This window comes from Cetorhinus maximus, chromosome 12 (genome assembly GCF_964194155.1).
Source record: "Cetorhinus maximus chromosome 12, sCetMax3.hap1.1, whole genome shotgun sequence".
Taxonomy (NCBI): Eukaryota; Metazoa; Chordata; class Chondrichthyes; order Lamniformes; family Cetorhinidae; genus Cetorhinus; species Cetorhinus maximus.
This window is the reverse complement of record NC_135890.1, coordinates 67,710,511-67,721,848: the sequence shown is the minus strand read 5'-3', so window position 1 is coordinate 67,721,848 and position 11,338 is coordinate 67,710,511.

Genomic DNA, 11,338 nt, shown 5'->3' with positions numbered 1-11,338 from the left:
TCGATCGCCGCCCTACATTGACCTTGATTTTTAAATTCTCATCCTTGATTTAAATCTCTCCATGGACTCGCCTTCCCTATTTCTGATATCTCCTCCGGCCTCACAACATTCTGACACCTCTGTGCTCCTCTAATTCTTGCTTCTTGTGCATCCCTGATTTTAATTGATGGTCCCAGCTTCAGTTATCTAGGCCCCAAGCTCTGGAATTCCCTCCCAAACCTCTCCACCCCTGCCTCACTTTCCTTCTTTAAGGCACTTCTTAACATCTACATTGGGCAGGATGATGTTTCCAAAGCAAATAAAAATAAAATAAAAACTTTAATTTTTCATTAATAACATGTCCCTGCTCATGTGACTGAGTCACATGAGGGGACATGTTTTATTACATTTTTACTTTATTTATTTTTTGTTTCTCTTCATCTCCCTGAGGCAGCTTTGTGCGTATGAGCTCAACCCACTCGCACTGCCCGCCTCTCCTGCATAGGCAGCCCTCAGCGCTGCTGCTGCTCGTCTTTCACACTGGGCAGGCCTTCACTGGCCCACCAGTGTGAAATTGTGGTGTGATGCTGACTGACCTTGCCCACCCCTGCCAAGCCTGCCCGCCAAGGGCAAGATTCTGCTCCATGTTTCTAATTGTTTTCAGAATGAATTTTGCAATGAGCACTGAATGCATTTGTCAGTAAGAGTCTATCAGAATTGGGCCAAAATATTAATATTGTTATTCTATGGAGAGCCATATAATGTTCCAGCACAGAAAGGATATTCAATCCATTGAAATGTACAAGTGGTTTTCCCAACCAATCACCTAGTCTAACATCATACACCTGCTCACTCCCCAACCCCTTCAAACTTCCTCTTCTTCAAATAAAGCATTCCCTTTTACAAAAATTCTGCTTCAACAGTCCTTGAGAGAGAGTATTCCAAACTTTCTACATGTTGTTCTTAGCTCCCCTTTAATTATTCCGGTCTTGTGTTTAATTCCTGCCCCTCTGCTTACAGACTCACTGACCAGGATAAACAGGACTCTTCAGAATTTCACACACGTTTAATAAATCACCAGTTAACATTCCCAGATTCAGCAAAAATAACCATAATTTACTGTAATCTCTCATCCATGGTGACAGAATCTGCTGCACCCTCTGTCACTTGTTGTACCCAAAGTGCAAGGGAACAGCAACAGGTTTCAGTGACACAGAAACAACACGATGCAAACAGCTGGAGAATGACATCACATCCAGCCAAACCTGCCAAGGGCAGGGATCAGGAACCTGATCTCTGGGGCTCGGCTGTTAAAAGGGAGATTCCATAGGCAGAATGGATGGCTGAAGTCATTTGTTTTAGATGAAAGAAAGGATTTGCATTGCTATAGCATTTTCACATGCTCAGGATGCCCCAAAGCACCTTTCAGTTAAATAAGTGGTTTTGAAGTGCATTAACTGATGTAGGAAACTTGGTGGCTAAGGGTCTATGAACAACCATGAGATTCTTCTTCAAATGTTTGCCCAAAGGCAGATCCTGACTCCACCCCAGTTGGAATGGGACCGAGCCAATTTTGGATTCAACTTGTCACTTTCTCTTTTATCCCATTGGGTTTAACTTTTCTGACCAGCTTTCTATGTGGGACCTGGCCAATTGCCCACATCTTGTGCATCAAATCCAAGTAGACAACATCTATTACACTACCCTCATCGATGCTCCTTGTTACTTCCTCAAAAAAGTCAATTAAGTTGGTAAGATATGATCTTCCCCTAACAAAGCAATGCTAACTATCCCTGGTCAATCTGTGTATTTCTAAGTGATGGTTTATCCTGTCCCTCAGAATTTATTCCAGTAATTTGCCCACCACTGAAGTCATACTGACCGGCCTACAACTTTCTGGCCTATCCCTCGCACCCTTTTTAAATAATGGTGCAATATTCACAGACCTCCAATCCCCTCGTACCTCGTCTGTTTCTAGTGAGGATTGGAAAATGATCATCAGAGCACCTGTTATTTCCTCCATGGCTTTTTTTACCAGCCTGGGATACAATCTATTTTTTAAACTACCGGCCCCCTGGAGGCTGAAAGAAAAAGAAATGAGAAAGAAAAGAGCACTTCCTTCCCCTCCTCACCAAACTTCCCTACTCACCAAACTCGCAGTAATTCCACTGTGTGCCAGCTGCACTCTGTGCTAATTGCATTTAGCTTCTGTTATTTGTACTACTGAGATTCAGATGAGTCTACTGTCTAGCAGCTACAAAACCAGATAAGCCTAGTTACTTAATTTGCTGATCTAACCTGCTCTGCAGCAGAGAGCTTGATTAGCTTGATTAGCCCTGTCCCCAGCCGAGAAGAAACTTAAAACTTAAAGCAGTAAATGTAAGATAAATGTGAAATTGCAAGCAATACTAGATTTTATAAAAGAGATTAACCCATAAAAGTTAAAATTTCACTTTCCTACTCACCAAACTCACAATACCAGCTGCATTCCATTTAATCTCAATCCATCTGGAGTAATAGTCAAGAAATATGAGGAATGGTCAGTAAGGGAGACTGTGCCTAAGTGAGATAGAGACAGAGTGAGTACATGGGAATTATATTCAAAGTGGGAATTCAGCTGGTAAATCTTTCTCAAATTTAACTTTAGATTGAGAGTCAGACCCTGGCCTAGGAGTAAAAGTAACTAACCTTCAAACAAGCTAGGTAGCCTTGCTGAACAGAGACCTGCCTAGTTCTGGTAGTTACCTGTCAATTAGGTAAAAGCCCTTGATCCAATTGATGTTAAATACTGAAGCAGAAAGCTAAGTCAGCTGATGACTCATTCAGTTTCTCTATATAAGAGAGAGGCTTTTAAACCACATGGTCAATAAGGTAGACGATCCCTGGTTAAGATGGAGATAGAGTGAGTACTTGGGAGTTTGATTCAAAGTGAGAATTCAGTGCATAGGGGGGCTAAGAGGCGCCCTAGGTAAGGTTTATTGCAAGAAGTAGAGCTTGCTGAGTTTGGTGAAGGGGGGAGGAGGTGCTAATTTCTTCCACTCTTTTTCAGCCTCCAGCATTTGATTTCCACTTTGGTAAAGTGGACGGCGTAGGTTAATCAGTAACTTATAATTAACTAGAGAGGTCTGAGAGCTTAAAGCAGTGGAGAGAAAAAGCCAGGAGTTCACAAATAAAATCTAACAGTGGTGCCACGGGAGTCCCATAAATTCATTGGTTGGTAAGTTGGTAGGCCTTTTTGGATACAGCACAGAGGAGATGATTGGTGAGTGACAGGTGAGTTATCATGTTATACCATACTATAGTAAACACTTTATATAAAGTCAAAGGTGTGTCAGTTCTGCTGAGTCATGTGGAATGTGCATCCTGAGGGATGTGGGAAGTTGTGCAGGCACAAAGTGCCAGCAATGACTATATCTGTGAGAAGTGTCACCAGCTGTAGAAACTTGAGCTCTGGGCTGCAGAACTCGAGAGGTGGCTGGAGTCACTGTGGTGCATCCACAAGGTGAAGGATTATGTGGATAACACCTTTAGAGAGGTGGTCACACCACAGCTAAGAGGCACATAAGCAGAGAGAGAATTGGTGACCACCAGAGTATCTAAGTGAAACAGGCAGGTCAGGCAGGAATCCCCTGGGGCTATCTCCTTAATAATAAGGTCCTTAAAGCAGAATTTAGGGAGTTAGGAAGGGAATTAAAAAGCAAGACCTCAAGAGCAGTAATCTCAAGATTACTCCCCGTGCCATGTGCTGGTGAACATAAGAATAGTAAGATTGAGCAGTTCAACATGTGGCTGGAGAAATGGAATAGGAGGGAGGGCTTTAGATTTCTGAGGCATTGGGATCAGTTCTGGGGCAGGTGGGACAAAGATGGGTTACACCTTAACAAGATGGGGACTAATGTCATTGTGGGGAGGTTTGCTTATGCTGTTGGGGAAGGTTCAAACTAAATTGGTAGGGGATGGGAACGTGAGGGGAAATTCAGAGTGAAGAGGAGAAAAAACTGGCAGTGGGAAGTGGTGAAGTATCAACTGATAATGAGGATATATCAGAGTAGTATCAAGGTAAATACAGTACTTGGAGAGTTTGATAGACTTAGAGTAGGCAATAGTAAGTCCTTAGATGGGATCAGAGAAGGGGGAAAGTAAAAAAGACTAAATCAGGGTTAATGAACGGAGTGTGGTTAATAAGATTGGTGAACTACAGGCACAGGTTGAAAAAATGGAATTATGATATTATTGCTATAACAGAAACCTGGCTCAAAGAAGGGCAGGACTGGGTGTTAAATACTCCTGGGTACAAGGTGGTTAGGAGAGGCGGGAAAGGAATAAAAGCGGGAGGGGAGAGTGACAACATTGATTAAAGATAGCATTACATGGTACTGGAGAGAAAGGATGTTCCAGAGGAGTCAAGGATCAAATCTCTGGTTACAGGTAAGGAATGAAAAAGGTGCAAAAACATTGATTGGTGTAGTATATAGACCACCAACTAGTGGGAGGGATGTGGAGAAACAAGTTTGCAAAGAAATTAGAGGTGCAAGAATTATAGAGTAATCATAATGGGGGACTTCATTTATCCAAACATAGACTGGGATAGGAATAGTGCAAAGGGACAAGAGGGGCCAGAGTTTCTGGAATGTGTTCAAGATAATTTTCTGCAGCAGTATGTTTCTGGTACAACAAGAGGGCAGGCACTGTTGGAACTGGTTCTGGGGAATGAGTTGGCCCAAGTGGATCAAATATAAGTGGTAGAGCCTCTAGGGAACAGTGACCATTGTATCATAAGGTTTAGATTAATCTTAGAAATAAAAAGGAACAATCCAGAGTAGGGATAATTATTTGGGGCAAAGGCAACCTTGATGGGATGACAATGTATTGGAGTTGAGTCAGTTGGATTCAAATGTTGGCAGAAAAGATGGTAGCTGAACAATTAAAAAAAAAATTCATTCATAGAATATGGGTGTTGCTGGCTAGGCCAGCATTTATTGTCCTTGCTCAGAGGGCATTTAAGAGTCAACCCACATTTCTGAGAGTCTGGAGTCACATGTAGGCCAGACCAGGTAAGGACAGCAGATTTCCTCCCCTAAGGACATTAGTGAACCAGATAGGTTTTTACAACAATCAACAATGGTTTCATGGTCATCATTAGACTTTTAATTCCAGATTTTTTTTATTGAATTCAAATTTCATTATCTGCCATGGTGGGATTCAAACCCAGGTCCCCAGGGTATTACTCTGAGTCTCTGGAACATGAGTCCAGTGACAATACTAATAGCCACCATCTCCCCATATTGGGCCACCTTCAAAGAAAAAGCATTGCAGGCAATGTCATGTTTATTCGCTTGAAGGACAAAGGTAGGACAAATAAATCCAGAGCACCCTGGAATACGAGAGAGATAGAATACGAGAGAGATAGAGGTTAAGATGAAAATGAAGAAGTGCGTGTACGACGGATGTCAGGTAGAAAATACAATGGAGAATCAGGCTGAATATAGAAGGACCAGAGGGGAAGTGAAAAAACTAATAAGCAAGGAGAGAGCATGACAAGAGATTGGCAGCAAATATAAAAGGGAATCCAAAGGTCTACTATGAGTATATATTGCACGTGGAGGCAGGAGAAATAGCGGAGCTATTAAACGAGTACTTTGCATCTGTCTTTACAAAGGAAGAAGATGCTACCCAGCCTGAGGTGAGAGAGGAGGTAACTTGTACACTGGAAGAATTTACAATTGAGAAAGAAGAGATGTTAGAAAAGCTATCCTTACTTAAAATAGATAAGGTGCCAGGACCAGAGGAGATGCATGCAAGGAAACTGAGGGAAGTGAGAGAAAATTGCAGAGGCACCAGTAATAATCTTCCAGTCTTCCTTAGACACAGGGGAGGTGCCAGAGGACTGGAGAAATGTGAATGTTACACCCTTGTTCAAAAAGAGGTGCAAGGATAAAGCTAGCAACTACAGACCAGTCACAGTGGTAGGGAAATTTTTGGAAACAATAGTTCAGGATAGTCACTTAGACAAATGCAGGATAATTAAGGAAAGTCAGCATGGATTCATTAAGGGAAAATCAAGTTTAACTAACTTGTTGGAGTTTTTCGAGGAGGTAACAGAGAAGGTTGATAAGGGCAGCATTGTTAATCTGGTATATATGGATTCTCAAAAGGCATTTGATACAGTGCCACACAATAGACTTGAGCAAAATTGTAACTCATGGAAAGTAGGCGCTTGGATAAGAAATTGGCTGAGTGACAGGAAACAGAGAGTAGTGATAAATGGTTGTTTTTCAGATTGGAGGAAGGTTTGTAGTGGAGTTCCCCAGGGTTCAGTGTTGGGACCCTTGCTCTTCCTGATATTTATTAATGACCTAGACTGTGGTGTGCTGGGAATGATTTCAGAATTTGTAGATGACACAAAGTTTGGAAACATTGTCAACTGTGAGAATTGTCTTAAACTTCAAAAGGACGTAGACATGTTGGTGGGTTGGGCAGATAAGTTTAATGCAGAGAAGTGTGAAGTGATTCATTTCGGCAGGAAGCATATGGGGATAATATAAATAGAGAAACCCTAAAGGAGGTGCAGGAACAGAAGGACCTCGATATATATGTACACAAGTCATTGAAGATGACAGGGCGTGTTGAAAGAGCAGTTAATAAAACATGTACTATCTTAGACTTATTAATAGGGGCATTAAGTACAAGATTAATGTTGAACTTGTATAAGACATTAGATAGGCCTCATCTGGAGTACTGTATCCAGTTCTGGGCACCATACTTGAGGAAGGATGTGAAGGTATTGGAGAGAGTACAGAGGAGATTCACAAGCATCATTCCTGGAATAAAGAACTGTAGCTATGAGGATATGAGGTTGGTGAGGTTGGGACTGGTTTTCTTGGAGAACAGAAGGCTGAGAGGAGACTTGATAGAGGTATTCAAGATCCTGAGGGGTATGGACAGGGTAAATAGTGAAACTGTTCCCACTTAAGAGAGCATGAAGAACTAGAGGGTACAGATTCAAAGTAATTGGCAAAAGGAGTAAAGGTGATATGAGGAAAACCTTTTTCACCCAGAGGGTGGTTGGAGTCTGGAACAAACTTCCTGAGGGTGGCAGAGGCAGGTTTGATCAAGGTATTCAAAAATGCATTAGATTCTTATATGGAAACAGAGAATATGCAAGGATATGGGGATAAGGCAGGGGAATGGGACTAGGTAGCATGCTCTTTCAGAGAGCCAGTACAGACATGATGGGCCAAATGGCCTCCTTCTGCAATATAAAGATTCTGTGATTCTTAGGAATGTCTTCCCCTTGAGCTCAAAGATCCATTCCATTGCGTTCCTACTGTCTGGACGGAAATGAGGATACAATCAGTGTTTTCAGTTCCTGCTGGTGATGGATAGCAAAGCTGATTCAGCTCAAAATCATTTCCTCTAATGATTTAGAGATCCTGATCACCAAATGGAATTTTGCACTTTGTTATGCTGAGGTGTCCCTGGTGTATTCTCTGAAGGATCTTGAATCTGAGGACTCTTGGTGTAAATCACTCACCATAAATCAGCAAGCCATCCACCACACTGAGATGTCTTCATTTCTCGAAGTACTCTTCAGGATGAGACCCGAATATATTCTGGCCACCCTGTGATGCAGCATTCCCAAATTTTAGCACATTCTTCATCTGCCTTTTGTGCCTTTCAAATTTCATTTAGCTTCTGTGCTGTTGCTGGTAGAAATTTTGTGGACAATGAGATTGTTAGGACTCCACATTGTCGACAAACTTTCTGTCCCCTTGTTCAGGCTTTTCAACAGGAATGTGTGACAATGCATTTGCTGTCATTTGCTGTTTTCCTTGCTCAAGTTTGTCCATCTGTTTTTTGCTTGATGTAAGCTGCCCTTCCTGGTAATGAACTTATGGTTCTTCACCCGCTGTTCCTGGGCTTCAGAGCACTTTGGAATTTTGGAAATTCTGTCAATTCTCTTGGTTTTCTTGTGGCTTCCCAGTTCATTTACTTTATCTACTTTGTAGATCTGCACAATGCTTTTGACTTAATAGTGAACACTCTTGTTTTTGATCACGTACAGAGTTTTTGTGATTTCTCTTCGTTTGTATTGAAGTTCAGCAGGCAGCTGTCTCTTAACTTTCAGTTGAATGCCACCTGGACTGTGGAGTTGTATGATCAATAGCTAGAGGAATTCTTGTTTTAGCCACTGCTCTGTTTCTGAAGAGGAGTGTTCATCAACTGCAATGGCTTCTATATTTGAATATTAAGAGGTTTGCTTTTTCAGCTGGACTCAGTAGGTCAGCAGGTTTTTGGGAGAGAGAGAAGGTTCCCCATTCTTCACTACTTCTGCGGTTACGGCATTTACAGATTGCCTGGACTCTTTTGGCAGAAGAGCTGTTGATTTTTCAGACTTCCCAAAACTCAGGGGAGGCGCCAGAGGACTGGAGATTTGCAAACATTAAGCCCTTGTGCAAAAAAGGTTGTAAGGATAAGCCCAGCAATTGCAGACCAGTCAGTTAAACTTCAGTGGTAGGTAAGATTCTAGAAACAATTATTCTGGATAGAATTAGTAGTCACATAGAAAAATATGGGTTGATAAGGAAGAGCCAGCATAGATTCCTAAAGGGGAAATCATGTTTAACTAACTTGCTGGAGTTTTTTTGAAGCGGTAACAGGAAAGGTTGATGGGGGTACTGCTGTTGATGTGGTGTACATGGACTTTGAAAAGGCATTTGATACAGTGCCACACAACAGACTTGAAAAGTTATTGCTCATGGAAAAAGGGACAGTAGCAATGTGGATAAAACATTGGCTGAAATATAGGAAGCAGAGAGTAATGGTCAATGAATATTTTTCAAGCTGGAGGAAGGTTTGTAGTGGAGTTCCCCAGTGGTCGGTGTTGGGACCCTTGCTGTTCCTGATGTATATTAATGATCTAGATATTGGTGTGCAGGGGACAATTTCAAAGTTTGCAGATGATACAAAACTTGGGAGTGTTGTAAACTGTGTGGAGGACAGTGTAGAATGTCAAAAGGACATAGACAAGTTAGTAGAATGGGCAGATAGGTGACAGATAACGTTCAATGTGGAAAAGTGTGAGGCGATGCATTTTGGTAGGAAGAACATGGACAGACAATATGAAATAAGGGATGAAATTTTGAAGGGAGTGCAGGAGCAGAAAGACCTGGGTGTATATGTGCATAGATCATTGAAGGTGGAAGGACAGGTGGAGAGAGCAGTTAATAAAGCATAGAGTATCCTGGGCTTTATTAATAGGAACACAGAGTACAAGAACAAGGAGATTATGCTGAATTTATAAAATATATTTGTTGGACCTGAGCTGGAGTATTGTGTACAGTTCTGGGCACCACATTATGGGAAGGATGTGAATGTACTGGAGATAGTGCAGAAGAGGTTTACAAGAATGGTTCCAGAGATGAGAAACTTCAGTTACAAAGATAGATTGGAGAAGTTGGGACTGTTCTCCTTGGAGAGAAGGAGGCCAAGAGGAGATTTGGTAGAGATGCTCAAAATCATGATGGGGCTGGATAGAGTAGATAGGGAGAAACTGTTCCCACTTGTAAAAGGATCATGAATGAGAGGGCACCGATTTAAAGTTGCAAAAGAAGCAAATGTTACATGAAAAGAAACTTTTTCTCACAATGAGTGGTTCGGGTCTGGAATGCACTGTCTGGAAGTGTGGTGGAGGCAGGTTCAATCGAGGCTTTCAAGAGGGCATCAGATGATTATTTGAATAGAAACAATGTGCAGGGGTGCGGGGAAAAGGCAGGGCAATGGCACTGAGTTATAATGCTCATTTGGAGAGCCGGTGCAGAGACAATGGGCTGAGCGGACTCCTTCTGTCCTGTTAAAATTCTGTGATTCTTAATATCTTCCTCTTAGTTCTCCCTTGGCCAAGAACCCTCTCTAATGTTGTCTCTCAAAGTTCTTCCTGGGGTTCTGAACCTTGCCACCCAAGATAGCTTCTTATAGCCTCCCTTATACAGTTCAACGATGGCTGCAATGTTATTGTTCCAAACAAGCAAGGAAATTAATTACATTGAGGTCCTTCGAAGTCCTTTCATGTCTCCAGTTCCCTTAGAAGGTAAAAGGTTTTCACAGCTTTTGGAAGATTCAATAGACATCCGTGGAGGGGTCTTTGCATTTTAATGACTCTTGATAGCCAGCTCTAGAGAAGAGTCTGAACAACACAGAAAGGTGCCAGGTTGCCTGTCCATACTTACATTTTGAAAACAGCTTTTAAATTCAATGTAAAAGTTTGAAAACAGAAATGCACCTTCAAAAAAGTTGCCCTTAAAATCTGTAATATCACAGTTTTACATTCTGACATTACCAATAGGCTTGCCTCCAGCAAGATCAGTAAGTCCAGGTCATGAACAAGCCCCTCTAAGACCCACAATGATGATAACAGAAGAGTGAGCATTGCTGCCTCAAACACCTCATGCCCTATTAAGAGCTGGTATGAAGCTGATGGGGTTGGCACTCTGCCTGTGAGAGAGGGTAGCATCCCACATGCTTGGCTAAAATGAGGATATAAATGTTGAGCGCATTCATCACCTTAACAGCTGTAGACAGAGCAGTTCAGGGAGGTCAGGTTGGTTGCAGGTCCTCGTGACACATTTCCCTTATTACCTCTTTGATGAAGTGCAGTCATCCATTGCACATCTCTGCACTGATACTTCCATAGGACCTGTTTTGCCTTTGTGTATGCTCTTTGTGTGAGGGGAAGATAATAACTGGTCCTTAAATGCTACGTAACTCTTCCTGCCTCCTGTTTGGATTTTGAAATGTAACCAGTCTGATTGTCACATCTGGCTTTCCATAGTCATGTGAGTATTTTATGAGGCTGCTTCTGGAGGCAGACATCTTACAACAGTTCAATAAAGCCTCTCAGAGACAGACACTGGTGAAGACTGCTGTCTTTCTACATGCAACGTGGAGCCAGGAAGTGAAGAAAAAATAGATTTTTGAACACTGGAAATCATACAGAGAAGACACTAAGAGCCCAGGAACACAAAGGTTCAAATATGCAAAAAGGTGACTAAAAAAAAGGAGAAAAAAAGAAAACCTGCAAGTGAAATACTGACTACAGAGAAGACAGAGCTAAGAAAGGCACAAAGGTTCAAATCTGCAGAAAGCTACTAAAAATAGGACAAAGGAAAAACACAGCTGCAGAGAAAGGACAAAAGAAACACAGACAAAGATGGCAAGTAAATTACTACATGAGTAAAATGGCCGCAGTAAATTTTCTTCTATCTCCAGTTGAATTGAAAAGTGATGCATAGCAAAACTGGTAGTTTTTCCACTTGCAAAGGCAAAACTATGAGATTGCAACAGACTTAATTAACAAGGC